This window comes from Trachemys scripta, chromosome 3 (assembly GCF_013100865.1).
Source record: "Trachemys scripta elegans isolate TJP31775 chromosome 3, CAS_Tse_1.0, whole genome shotgun sequence".
Taxonomy (NCBI): Eukaryota; Metazoa; Chordata; order Testudines; family Emydidae; genus Trachemys; species Trachemys scripta.
The window spans coordinates 134235271-134236367 of NC_048300.1; positions in this window are offsets into that span (position 1 = coordinate 134235271).

Consider the following 1097-nt stretch of genomic DNA (forward strand, 5'->3'; position numbering starts at 1 on the left):
GAAGAAGTGAGGTTTTTACTCACGAAAGCTTATGCCCAAATAAATCTATTAGTCTTTAAGGTGCCACCAGACTCCTTGTTGTTTTTGTAGATACAGACTAACACGGCTACCCCCTGATATAAAAGAACTAGTAGCTCAACCACAGAAAGCAGAGGTATTCAACAACATCCTAAGTGGGATAGGGGTTATTAGGAAATATAAATAAATTAAATTGCATGTGTACTCATAATAGATTTTTATTTAAATATTTAGAACATGGTAGGCAGCTGGAGCAATGAGTATACCAGACTTGTGTATTCATATTACAAGGTGAAGTCCTAGCACTATTGGTATAATTACCTCAGCATAAAATACTGAAGCAATGTGTTTTGGAAATAGGGTGACCAGACAGCAAATGTGAAAAATCGGGACGGGGGTGGGGGGTAATAGGACCCTATATAAGAAAAAAGACCCAAAAATCGGGACCGTCCCTATAAAATTGGGACAGTTGGTCACCCTATTTGGAAACAAGGCCTGATTATTATTCTCTGTCTTATTGGAACATAAAAATGGTAATTGTGAGTGATCTATCTCCTGTCATCCAGTGCCAGTTTATGGTAGCTGGAAGCTTAGGGACACCCAGAGCATGGGGTTGCATCCCTGACCATCTTGGTTGATAGAGGATAGGCCCAATCAATGGCTATGAATTTATCTAATTTTTTTTTAACCCAGTTATACTTTTGGTCTTCACGACATCCCCTGGCAACGAGTTCCACAGGTCGACTTTGTGTTGTGTGAAGAAGTACTTTCTTTTGTTTGTTGTAAACTTGAACTGCCTATTGATTTCTATGGGTGACCTTTAGGTTTGTGTTATTTGAAGGGGTAAATAATACTTCCCTATTCACTTTCTTCACAGCATTCATGATTATATAGACCACTATCATATCCCCCACTCCCTGAGTTGGCTCTTTTCTAAGATGAAAAGTCCCAGTCTTTTTAATCTCTCCTCATTTGTAACCTAATAATTTCCATTGCCCTTGTCTGCACCTTTTCCAATTTTAATATATGTTTTTTGAGATAAGGTGACCAGATCTGCATGAAGTATTCAAAAGTGTGGG